We start from the raw sequence: 13,534 nt of genomic DNA, 5'->3' as shown, positions 1-13,534 counted from the left end.
TCTCTGACAGTGTACATCAGCGGTTAGACTGAAATGGCTGTGAGCTATTTCACTGGTCTGTTTCATTTTCCCCACTTAAAAACAGGGAGAAGCAAAACTGACTGGTGAAATGACTGCAAGCCATTTAAACCTAAAAGATTAATGAAATGTCTGTGAGCCATTTCACTAGTCAATATATCTTCCCCTACTTGAAATTGGTGGGAAGAAAAACTGATCAGTGAAATGGCTTCCAGCCATTTAAACCTAACTGTGGGACAGGTCCACCCATCAGCTGTAATGTTGAAATGGCTTCCAGCCACTAAATACGTATATTTTGCTCCCCCAGCTTCAAAGCAGGTGAAGCAAAATGGGAGGGTCAAATGACTGCAAGCCCAGTTGGAAGAACAGTGGTCCAAGCTGACTTGTTTGGGTCAGGAAAATTCCAGCTTGGAGGGGGAGGGGTTCAGTTCAGCCCCCCCCCCAAAAAAAAAACCAAATCAGAATTTTTAGGCTTTGGACTATTCCTCTTTGAATATTTGGAGGTTTTTTACTCCCTGCCTTCAGCCCATTGTTGGAGAGAAATCAAATTAATTTAATAGATGTTTGAGTAAAGAGATATTGGAGTAAACAAAATGTGAGTATAGTAGGGTGGAGAATCTGTCTAACAATTAATTTGTGCACAAAGCCTTAACATCCTTGGTCAGGTTTGATTAATGGTAATGATGCTCTCCCTTCTAAGTTTTCATTTTCTAAATGGTTCCCCTCCCCTTGCTTCTACACATTTCCTGCTACTGCCATGAGACTAGTTAAAAACAAACAGTTTTCAGGAATAAGAACAACAGCACCAAAATCCCCAAACTAGTGATTTTGAACTTATATCTCTAGGCACTAGAACTGCCACTGTGTGTTTTTCAGAGAAGTAAATGAAGCAAGTTTCTTGATTACCCAAAGGTAATTTAGATGCAGCATCCAGGTTAGTTGAGTATTCCAGCACCAGTCGAATGCCACATGTTTGTTTGGTTACTATTTTGCAATTTATTTATCCAATAAAATTCCACTCAAATGTGATATGTTTCTCCTGTCCAGTAAAGCTCTTGTTTGCTCAAAGTAATAGAATGAATGAGTGGTTCAGCAAGGATTAACATTCATAGCCTTAGTTCTCTTTTGCAATCAGTAAACAGGTATGTGACTTGTGGCTCTAACAACATTTGGAAGAATTTTTTATGTAGTTGTTCCTCAAGTGGTGCAGTTGAATAATGACATTACCTTGAAGCTTTACTAACATTCGGTTCATGAAACAAAGGTGATGCTGTAGTGAGGCAAATGTGTATTTGGGCCATTCATGCCAATACAAGTCGGTACATGTTGGTCTATATGGTTCTGTGACTTTCTCTTTCAAAGGTTCATTAAATCATATGCCATTAAATCAGTGTTAATATTTGTAGAAGGAGATGTTCTTGGGGTTCCTATATCCAGGCATCAAAATACTATAACTAACATAAGGAGAACACTTAATGACTTTTTAAAGTCTTTTGGAATCTCATATGCACGGGGCGGGTAATATGGGGTGGCAGCAGCAGGGCAACCCTGATTGTACTTAATGCCGCCACCATCCCTGCTCTGGCCTGCTGCAGCACCCCAGAAGGCCTGCAGAATGCGAATGTGGGAACTCCCACATTCCCCACAATACCGCGGGTGCCATCAGCAGCCCTCCGGCTCCAGCCTCACGCATAATCAGAAGAGTGCAGGGACACTGTCCGGACACCACACACCCCTGCCAGCTCTGCAGAGCTGCCGAGCCAGACAGGGCATCCCCCCACCTCCACCTTGGCAGGAGAGTGGCATGCTGCTCCCCTGCCATTGTGCAGTGGGGCCTCCCTGCCCTCCGCCTCCCCCTGCTGCTGTTACCAGGCAATGCACTGGGCTCTTCCAGCCCTGGTGTAGTGTGCGCTTGCAAGCTATACTGGGGCAATCCGCATACGTCAGGAGATTCCCTTCCTTGTGCATATTTTGGAAGCAGTGGAACATGCCATCCCGGCATAAGGACCTGACAGCAGCCCGGCGTGGCTGCCGCCATGCATAATGGGTCATAGAACAGCAAGCTTTCATCCCACTATAAACCTCTGTGGACTGGAGTCCACAGATTAACTTTTCTCAAGAAGCATGAACAGATTGCCCCATTCCAAGAGTCAGACCTTTCCCAAATTTCTAAAGATATTGTATCCCTGTGGTTATTTAGCAGACTTTATAATTCTTATCTATGGTCCTGTGACCTCAGTCTCAAGCCTGATTTTATACACACCAAAGAATGACATAGTAGAATACTTATTTTGAGTCCACCTTTAAGACCAGCTAAGTTTTAATCAAAGTGTAAGATTTCGAGTGCACAGCACACACATAATGAAATGGGAGTAACAGGACCCCAAGTAGAGAGTGGATCATGGTTTAAAGGTAAAGGTAAAGGTATCCCTTGTGCAAGCACCGAGTCTTGTCTGACCCTTGGGGTGATGCCCTCTAGCGTTTTCTTGGCAAACTCAATACAGGGTGGTTTGCCATTCCCTTCCCTAGTCATTACCGTTTTACCCCCCAGCAAGCTGGGTACTCATTTTACTGACCTCGGAAGGATGGAAGGCTGAGTCAACCTTGAGCCGGCTACTGGGATCAAACTCCCATCCTCATGATCAGAGCTTCAGACAGCAAGTCAGCTGCCTTACCACCCTGCGCCACAAGAGGCTCTTGGGTCATGGATTAGGACACAGCATAAAAGAAGATGTTTACCAGATACAAGGGTCTTACAGAAATAACAAGCTAAGTTTATCAAGTCATCATTCATTTGGGTTCAATATGTAAAGAAAATATTAAAAAATTAAGTTTAAACAGTAATAGACAGATGCATTTCCACTTGTGGAACCTGAGAGTAATTAAAAGAGAATCTGTCACTAAACTTCAGAAGATCTGGGTTTTTTGTACTCTGCTTTTTACTACCTGACAGAGTCTCAAAGTGGCTTACCCTCAAAGTGGCCGACCCTTCTCCCTACAATATTCATCCTGGTGCGGCTGAGAGAGCTCTGAGAGAAATGTGACTGGTCCAAGGTCACTCAGCTGGCTCCATGTGGATGAGGAGTGGGGAATCAAACTCAGTTGTCTAGATTAGGGGCAGCCACACTTAACCACTGTACCAAGCTGTTTTATCGTTGGGTTAGCCATTTTATTGGGCTCATGTAAGTATTTTCAATATTTTACTCTCTATAGTCTGACAAATTTTTTTGAATAGGCCTTTTTGTGATAGAATTTGCCCTTGTGGTCATATTAATATTTTGACTCATTTCATGTTCTACTTGAACACATTTTTATAACATTAAGGATTACTATAGTAAGCCATTTATTATGGATCAAGCACCTTGCTATAGTTTGGAATTTCTGTTTTATTTGCCTACAGATTACTTTGGCAAAATTTGTCTCATTGCTTTTATCCCTTGCACCCAAAAACATGAAGAACATGAATATTTTCTGCAGCTCAGGATTTTTAAATCAATGAGCTTCTAAGGGAATAAAGAAAAAGGAATGGACTCATAATTTCTTTTCTTTAATCGTCTATGTATCAGTAATGGGTTACATGATTTTTTCCCAGATAGACAGTGCTAAAGATATAAATAGTTATGTTGAATTAAAAGGATAAAATAGAAACAAGGATTCTATAATAGTACTGTTTATCATGCCAATAGCAAACCAAAATGTTTCTGAGATGTTCCTCTTGTCAGGAATTAAATGATTAGCTGTAAGAAAGTTAACGCATTCCCTAGGGTTTCTTAAATCCATGCCCGAGAATGACTCACACTTGAACAGAGTAATAAACACAGTGAATTTGACTATAGAAAGAACTCATAGAGGCACAGACAATTTCAGCCAAGGCATGTGTCCACCTATTTGTTGCTCCAGGATGTTCTCCATTTAAAAAAATCACTTCCCGTCCCCCAGAAGAGAGAGGGAAGCAGGTGCAAGGGAGGTGGAGGTAGTGCTTCTTTGCCTCCATACATTCTTTTACTGGTTGCCTGCTGGGAGATAGCACATTTTAGGTTGGTGAATCCACTTTTTGGGATTCACCATTCGTACTTTAAAATGTCGGATATAGTAAGCAGTTTGTTAGCCAGGTGCAGGAGCAGCCGGAATATAGCGTCTTCACCAGGTAAGCATGACGCTAAATTTATGGCAAGCAGAAAAGCCCTTAGTTATTATTTGTTGCAATGTTATATCAGAATAGTGTAGATTCAATAGAAAAATTGCTATATAGTTTGCCTATAAATTCAACCAGACAGAAGACAACACAATCTTACACCTTGCTTAATTTCTATCGTATTTGACAAGCCATTAATATTGAACCATGATTCTACATAAATCTGTTCTATTTCCATAAAAAAAATATTTGCTGAATCCAAAATGCTTCAGACATTCTAATAAGTATGTAGAAATACATGGTTACCTAAATACCAATTAAGTACAGTATTTGCTGGCGTATAAGACTCCTTTCCCCCCCTGAAAAACATGCCTCCCAGTGGGGGGGTCATCTTATACGCCGGGTGCACTTCAGTTGGGATAGACATAGTTGCCCATAGTGGCCCATAGTACTGTATTTTGAGTGGAAATGTTGAGGGGTCGTCTTATACGCCCAGTCGTCTTACACGCCGGCAAATATGGTAAATTATTTTCTTTTTAAAAGATTTTTTTTAATATAAGAGCAGAAGCATATGGTTGGTCAATCTTTATTTTATGGATTAGATTTGCCAGTATTTGAGACGCAGTTCTGCAATGACTGATCAATTTAGCTACCCTTAAACATGGCTGGTCTAAGACATCGACAATAACAATGTTGTTGCTACCCTTTAAAAACTCATTATAAATTCATGAGCTTCATCTGGAGTTCTAATTGTATTTCCCTTGAATTTGAAAAATAATTTAAAAGGAATATCCCACCAATAATCACCATATTCGTTATTCAGCATATCTATTCAAATTTCTGAATTTCTGATGTGTAAATGGGAAATTATTAGGAAATATCTGAATCCTCAGTGGGTTATTTCTTGCCACAAATAAACTAAAGCTAATTTCAGATGGCTATTTTGAAGTGCTTGGCTTCTTCACAGCAGCAGATTATTTAAAGCATTTCACATACCTTCAATTCGAAATCACTTTTCTACTGCACTTCTGGTGATATATATACTGTTTAGAAACCTTTGTTGTGTCGAAGATTTCCCCCACGTTGATGCAATGCCAATGCTGCCTGCCATTTGAAATAATGTTTTGCTTTTACATTCCCTGCCTCCTTTCTGTGCTGTCTTCTCAGGCCTCATCTCCAGAAACAAATTAGCTGTAGGGGGTTTGGATCTCCTGGAGTTTTAAAAGCAGACTCTCACTTTCCCTCCTCATCCTTTTAAACATCCTTGAAATCTCCATTCTCACCTTGCTTCAAAGAAAGTAACAGAGAAAAGAGGGTAAGTTAGTATTAAGTCTCTAGTAGCTGTACAGTTTACCTCAGCTGAACACTGAAGCAGTGGAGGACTTGCTGGTAGGCAGATATGACCTCCCAAAAGGCCTGGTGTTATGGGCAGGTGCCATGTGTGCAGGTCCAAGGATGCCAGGGGAGCAATTGCCTTCCCACCCACCCTATGTCAATGTGTATAGCAGTGGTCCCCAACCTTTCTGAGGCTGGGGACCGGCAGGGCATCGGGCTGCGCCCACGCGGACCACGCCCGCGCATCGGGCCGCGCCCGCAGGCCGCGCCCGCACAGGCTGCTCATGCGCGATGCGCGGCCCGGCCCTGATTCCCTCTCCCCGCCCTCCCGCAGTAAGAAGCTTCCCGGGCCGCAAGCTTGCAGCCTGGGAAGTTTTTACTGCAGGGGGAGGGGCGGGGAGAGGGAGCCGCAGCCCAGCGCCATGGCCTTCTGGGCCACGGCCCGCAGGTTGGGGACCACTGGTGTATAGGACATTGTTCAGAGTTTTGAGGTGGATGTTTTGTGGTCAACATTTTGTCATAGCTGCAGGGTTGCATGGCATGGAGCCTGTTCGCAAGGAGTCGGGTGTGCTATCGCAGAGGTAGTCAACCTGTGGTCCTCCGGATGTCCATGGACTACAATTCCCATAAGGGCTCATGGGAATTGTAGTCCATGGATATCTGGAGGACCACAGGTTGACTACCCCTGTGCTATTGGACTCCCTGGGGTTCAAGGCCTTCCTAAGAGGCAGCACATATAGGAGTGTGGCTTACCCAGCTGGGAGGCCAGGGGCTCATCTGCCAGGTGGCCTGGGGTCAGTCAAATGAGGCTGGTGCCCATTGGTTCCCCTACATAGGTCGCTTTCCTGACTTGCTAGGTCAGGCTCCCTCTCCCATGCTGTGCCTACCCTCCCATGGGGAGGTAATAAAGCTGTGGCCTTGTTTATTCCCAACACTGGTGTGTCACATCTTATTCCAGCACGTAATGCCCTCCTGCAAGTCAATAAGCTGAGTGTCTGTATATTGTTTCCTGTTACATGCAATTTCTAACTCAAACAGTGCTCTACTATTGCCAGCTTATTGTGAACTGAGACAAAGTTATCTGTAAATATTATCTTTTCCCCCTTCATACCTTTTTTCTTCAACCAACTTTGATTTTTTAGCTCTTTGGTTTTATCATGAATTACACTTTCATCATGCTGTATACTAATTGTATTTTATTTAACTTTAAGGTCAGTATCTTCTGTCCACCCACCCCAAGGTATTAAAGGAGCTTTATACTTATTTTAACTTATAAAATCAGAGTCCAGTAGCACCTTTAAAACCAACAAAGATTTATTCCAGCCGTGAGCTTTCGAATGCAAGCACTCTTCCTCAGACTATGAACTTCCATCAAGACAGTAGCAATATAAAGCAAAAATTAATTCTGTTAAATTTTATTCTGCTACGTCAGACCAACATGGCTACCCATTTGAATCTATTTTAACTTGTGTAATAGTTGCATAACACTTTCAGTGTTTTTCTTTGTTGCCTGCAGTCTGCTGCATGTATTTTTTCTCTTTCTTCGGTTTCATCCAACTTTTAAAGAATTGTATCCTTAACAGAGCCTTGGGGGGGGGGGGAAAACTACTACTTGTATCCAGAGTTTGCAAATGATACTTCCCCCTCTTTTTGGAATCTTTCTCTAGTTTTTTTTTTAAACATTCTAATGATCAAAGACTATTAACCCAAAACTCATGCAGTTTACTATTAATTGTCAGAATGGCTCAGATAACTATTAGCAATTAACAATTTGTTATTAGCAGTTAACAATTTGTTATTTATTCACTGTCTGTAATTCCTAGCTCTAACTCAGTTAGATCCACAAATTCACTATTGAGTTTCACAACTGAAGTTAAGAAATTCAATGACAACTGGATCAAACATGAATATCAATAATAAAGAAAACCTAGCAAGAACATTGAACATAACAGCAAATGTAAACTGGGCCTATTTGAAAAATATTATTTCAGTTCCCACTCCACATTATAATCATGATACTCTATATTGTTAGTGTGTTCAAATTCATTTAAGGCCAAAACCTCAATTTTATTTTTATTTTGATTAGCCAAAACTAACAATCCTATAGCAAACATAGTTAATTCTTTTTTTCTCAAGACAAACTTAATCTACAATTGTTGTTATTATTGTTAGGTGCGAAGTTGTGTCTGACCCATCGTGACCCCATGGACAGTGATCCTCCAGGCCTTCTACAATATACTTCCTCAAAGATAACATCAAATTGGTCCTCAACAAAAGGTCACTCCAGAGGACCAATTCCCTTATGATATTGCTGTATCATGCAGTAAACCAGCCAATTTAATGGAGACCTGTCTGTATAGCAGAACCTCTGTTGGATTACAGTTGGATTTCTCATTTTGGGATTTTTCATATCGGAATTCTTATGGGCAGTAATAAAATAAGGATGTATGAATAATGTTACACAGAACTCTGTTTTTTCTCTTTCTGTGCCACAGGTGCAGGCTGACAGAAGTTCTTGTAGAGAATGTTGAGAAAGGGGAGACCAACTAAAGCTTCTGGGTAGAAACTGGGACTTCTTGCCTTCTTCCTTTCCCTACAAATTTGAGAAGCATTAGAACACATCTTGCCAACTATTCAGGTACATGCAACACCCCCTAGCAACCTCTGTTCCCCAGCTCAGCAGGGCTTTTCTTTTATTCTTAGGAATGCCACCATAATGACCTGAATGGGGCAGAATGGGGCAGAATGCATGGGGCAGAATGCTCGTGCTGGTGGTGGCAGTGCTTCAGGAAAAATCCCTGATAATGCTTGCCGCCACCGCCAGAACGGGCGTATCCCAGCCCAGGGCTACGGAAGGCCCGCGTTATGCAACTGCGGGAACTTCTGCAGCTTCCTGGATATGTCAGGTGGTGGCAGACGCTAAGACGGGCTGGCACACTGCATAATGGACAGCACTGGGCCTTTCAGCCCACCTGGCCCTGACCTTTGATGTCTCTACAGGGACACCGCATGCCTCTGCAGGCTCCAAGGAGTCGTGGAGTCGCGGAGCCAGCAGGTATAAGCCCAGCCCCCCACACTCCACCCAGCCCCTCCCCACCTCCCCCCTGGCTGCTGCCGCTTACCGTGGCCAGCAGCATCCTGGGCCTCCCGGCATCGGCGCAACATGCATGTGCACGCGCAACGCAGGGTCAGCCCTGCACGCCCCGCCCCCATGCATACACGGGGAATGGCAGGCAATCCCGCCCTGCCACAATGACATGGCAGCAGCCCAGAGTAGCTGCTGCCGTGCATAATGGGCCTAATATGGACTAATTAATCCCTGAAGTGGGTTTTGAAGTGAGCTGCTCAGCTCCGGCCTACTGAGATGTTATCTATCTCTGAAAATATCATCAACCTATACTGACCCATAATGAATAGCTTTGCCATGCTTGATAAGAGTCCAGAGTCACAACAGAATTGTGACTTTGGCACAAGAATACCAAGCTACAATAGCATCAGTTGTGCTCACCCCTGAGTCTTTGGTCTCAATAACACTGCTCAAAAGGCTCAATAACTCTGCTGATCTGGGTCAATATGCTAGTTCTTGATTGCTCCATAATGGCAATGCAGACATAATCCAAATAGAGCTACAGATGATGAATCATCTGTCCCCAATAGCTCCTGCATTCCCCCAAAAACTATTACTATAATTCATAAAGCTTTAAAATGTTCTATAGTCAGAACTGAATGAATTTCATTCCCCCTACCCAAGTTTTCAACGGCTCTTGTTCTTTCAAAGCTTTTAAAGAGAATTCTTTGACATCTTCTGACTTTTAAGCTTTTTGAAATCTCAGAAAGAACTGTCCCATTCCAAACACTTCCATGCTAAACCCTCTACTGTCCCAAGACTGTGTGGAAGACTGTCCTTTGTGAGCCCACCCACCCACCCCCTTTGGGAACTTTCTGAGGTCTTTAGTAGTCCAGAATGTTTTTATTGTTGTTGCTGTCAACCATTTAGTTGAGTCTGACTCTAGGTGATCCCATGGCACAGCTGTCACCATGATCCACAATCCTATACCGCCTCTCTCAGCCACACAATGTTCTGGCCGGTGTCCATTTTGATTGTGTCTAACCACTATGTTCTTTGTCAACCTGGTTTCCTTTTTCCATTGACCAATCCTAACATAATTGCTTTCTCCACTGAGTTGGATCGCATGATATGGCCAAAGTAAGTGAGCTGGAGTTTTGTGATTTTGCCTACCAATGATATGTCACTTTATGCACTGTAGCATTTCCTTGTTTGTGACTTTTGCTGCCCAAAGAACCCACATAATGCCTTAGTTATAGGAAACCTGAAACTGTTTTCAGGCTCCTGCTGCAGGTGGGGAATCACCTGTCCCCCACTCCCATTTCTCACCACCACTGTGGCCAGTGAGAGAAAATTAAGTTTAAAAAATAGTCATTCGGTGATGTCACTTACAGGAAAGACCCAGAAATACCTGTCCTTTCTAGTAATCTTGAGAAGCATATTTTGCCATAGTGTTTCAAGAAATCCCTAAAGAGGCATATTCTGGATTTTTCCTGGAACTGACATCATGCAATTTCCAGGGATATACCTCATGATTCCACTCCCCTGTCTATCACTCCTAAGTATTCTAATGCTTCTGGGTCTACTAAATGCTGAAAATTCAATTAAATAATTTCAGGGGGGAAGGAAATTCTTTCTCTGATCGAATAAATTGACTGGATGAAAACACTCACTGGGCCACATGTAAGAAAACATCATTAGCCATCTCTATTGAATTATTTAGCATATATTTTATTTTTAAAATATTAAAATGTTTTAATTTTACTGCCTTGAATACCGTATTTGGGTGAAAAAAATGTCATAGAAATGTTCTGATAAACATCATGCCCAGTGACAACACATTGTATCTCTGATGCTACATCATATAACAGTTAATCTTCCTTGTACATTTATAAAAGTAAAGTATATTTTGACTCTCCCTACTCATTAAAAGTTACCTTAATATTTTGCCTCCTTGTTGAATGTTGTATCAGTTTGCAGAGAAAGATGGCAATGCAGTTCTCTTTAACAGTATAGGATCCAATGAATCTTAAAAGGCTGTAGGGAGAGTGGAGATAAGCAATAAAACTTAAAAGCAAGCTCCTCAATAATAATTTGTAACAAAGAATAGCGGGCCAAACAGAACAGTTAAGATAATTTATGGAACAAATGCCTATAAAACAGCCATTAAAGACAGATAAAGAATTCAAGACAGTGACTCAAAGCTATCCTAACAGAAACATTAAATAATTGCCTTCTCTGTGAGAGACCATGTGAACTTCTGGAAATGAAACAGTGTAAGCATTAAATCCAAAATTAGAATGTATTTCTGATAGAGGTCATAAATTTATTTTTTCAAACTTTAATGCTGGTGTTAGAAGTCAGAGTTGAAGCATCGTAACCACAGAGATTGGACTAAAATTCTTAAATGGTACTGCAAGCAATACTACATGAGAGAGGGTATAAAGTAGTATACAAAGAACTTAAAAATACTGTGTAGCTCTGCACCACAGATACCACATGGAAATTCCATTAAATGATTTCACAGTGGCTGTTTATCATATGGAAAAATGATGGAACATACCAAGTAGATAAGGTGGTATTTTCCCCTCCCCCCTCCAACTTGCCAACACATACTTTCTTTGGATTGGCATAGGAAAAAGTGTCTTATAAAGTGAGATACAATAGCAGCCATTTCCTGAAGGAAATTTTCCACTATCTGCTTTTCTTTTCTGGCCATTTAGTACAAAGTTTGGATTCAGTGGCACCCTTGAGACAAAACTTTGACCTGCTGCTCCAGACCAACACAGCTATGCACCTGAATTCTGTTTCCTGACCATTATTATCATTTGTTTTATTTCATGATTATTATGATAATAATTTTGTTGTATAGAGGAGGGGCCCTGATGTGGCTAGCCTAGCAGTGGCAATGTGGGGGCAAACAATGGCAAAATACCTGTAAATGTCTCTTGCCTTAAAACCCATGAAATCACCATAATTCAACTGTGACTTGATAGCAAAACAAACAAAAAAATAGATGGGGGAGTGCTAAAAAAATGATCCACCCCGGGTGCCAAATAATCTAGGAATGCCAATGAGTTGTGCAGCCCTGTTCTACATCAACAATATGGCTTACAAGAAGAGTATTTGTGCCTCCAGTTTAGTGCCCTTTCATGTAGATATAATGCTTTAAAAATAATGAAAAGGGCCTCTATGCATAATCAGTTTACCTCCAAACCTATCTTACCTTTTTCAAATGACAATAAAATTGCTTTTTCCCTACCTGCCTTTTTTTTACTGCATGTCAAACTTCAGGTATTTTCTCCCACAGATGAAGGTTGGAATTGTATGTACTATAAATTACTGTAGTTTATCTGCCTTAAAATTCTGTTAGAAAGGTGCAGAACAAGGTTAGATGTTCTGCCTGGCTGTCACAATGTAATCATTTCAAAAGAAAGCTCAGACATGTTTAGTAATGATCTGCCTTCAGCTACTCAAACACAGTGGCATTATATCACAACTTTAACATAGTTATATAGTCTGTAAATTGTATCTTATCCGCCTTATGATTGTATCTTAGGTAGCCTGATTCTATGGATCAACTTTTCTGCAATAGCCCCCAAACTATTTAAAAAAGCAAAAAGGTAAAGTCACATCCAGCATCTGCAACTGACATTTTTACTAATTCCCTCCAGCATGATTCAGAATTTCCCCTTAAATCAGAAAATGTTTTCCCCTCCTCTGGATAGTATAAAGAATATAATGGGACCCAAATACCTTCTGACTGCAAAATTTCCTGGTTGTAGTGGTGGCAGATATGACCACAGAGATCTCTTACAGAAAAAATCTGTTACCATATATTTGTGGTTCCTAGAGCAGCTGAGTACTCAAGTAGCTCTCTCAGTTAAGTTAGAAACTATGTGTGCCAGAGTTCCTAGTGCCTGGAAATTTGAAATAAACATTCTTGTTTGTGTTCCAGGTGTCTTTAAAGAGTTCTTGTTGATCTGGATATGACCAGAAGTTCCGTTTTTTGTTTGTTTGTTTATTCAATTTATTTCCCGCCACTCCCTAGATGGATCATGGCGGGTCACAATGTCTTAAAACCCCATTACAACTCCTAATAAAAGACTTTAAAATACTTTAAAATACTCCCAACATGGCAGAAAATCCCATTCTTACCCCCTACTACTAACGGGGCTGGAGAAGGAAGTCCAACAATGTTCACTTCGAAAGCCCAAAAGCACGGAGGGGGGGCAGTAGATCTACCTCACTGACCACAGTCTCAAACATAGGCCTGGCTGAAGAGTTCAGTTTTACAGGACCTGTGGAATGGTCACCCGGGATCTCATTCCACCAGGCAGGGGCCAGGACCAAAAAGGCCCTGGCCCTGGCCCTGGTTGAGGTTAGGCACACTTCCCTAGGGCTGGGAGCAACCAATAGATTCTCAATTGCAGAGCGTAAGGCCCTATAAGGCCCAGTAATCTATTCTGGAGGTGACTGTTGCATAGATCACTGTGGCCAAGTGATCGGGGGACACGTAGGGTGCTAGTAGTTGAGCCTGGTGAAGATTGAAGAATGCCTAGCCGGCTACTCTTTTGACTTGCGCCTCCATAGTCAGGGAAGTGTCAATGGTCACACCCAAATTCCTGGCCTGGGTCGCAATGGTAAGTTGTGCCCCTGCCAGGGTGGATAAATGTGCTTCCTGATCCTACCCCCTGCCTCCCAGCCACAGGATCTCCATCTTAGAGGGGTTGAGTTTTAGGTGACTCTGCTTGAACCATTCTGTCACCACTTCCACACATCTGGCAAATGCTTCTGGGGGAGAGTCCAGGCGGCCGTCAATGAGGAGATAGAACTGGGAACTCAAGGAAGAATTTGGGGATATGTAATGCACCTGGAGAGCCTCTTGTGGCGCAGAGTGGTAAGGCAGCAGAGATGCAGTCTGAAGCTCTGCCCATGAGGTTGGGAGTTCAATCCCAGCAACCGGCTCAAGGTTGACT

This window comes from Paroedura picta, chromosome 10 (assembly GCF_049243985.1).
Source record: "Paroedura picta isolate Pp20150507F chromosome 10, Ppicta_v3.0, whole genome shotgun sequence".
Taxonomy (NCBI): domain Eukaryota; kingdom Metazoa; phylum Chordata; class Lepidosauria; order Squamata; family Gekkonidae; genus Paroedura; species Paroedura picta.
This window is presented reverse-complemented; position numbering follows the sequence as displayed.